This window comes from Penaeus monodon, chromosome 24 (assembly GCF_015228065.2).
Source record: "Penaeus monodon isolate SGIC_2016 chromosome 24, NSTDA_Pmon_1, whole genome shotgun sequence".
Taxonomy (NCBI): domain Eukaryota; kingdom Metazoa; phylum Arthropoda; class Malacostraca; order Decapoda; family Penaeidae; genus Penaeus; species Penaeus monodon.
The window spans coordinates 13,455,636-13,455,928 of record NC_051409.1 but is presented as its reverse complement, the minus strand read 5'-3'; positions in this window follow the sequence as shown (position 1 = coordinate 13,455,928).

The window sequence follows — 293 nt, the reverse complement described above, 5'->3', positions numbered from 1 at the left end:
CCCTTTCCATTCTATGTAGATGTTTTAATTTCTGGTTTGGATGTTAGCTTGCATGATGCTGTCTAATTTTTTTGTACTTTTTCTCTGGTCTTGTTTTAGGATGTTCTCTATAGAGTAATTTTTTTTTTAAAATTCTTTTAAATTATTCCCATTGTTGTATTTTATTTATTTCTTTATATAAATTTTGGGTCTTGTGGATGGGCTGGGTTATGATGCATGGGGTTTCTTTGCAGCTGATCGGCATTTTTTTTCCTTTATATTTTTGTGTGATGAAAACCCCTTTAACCATAAAC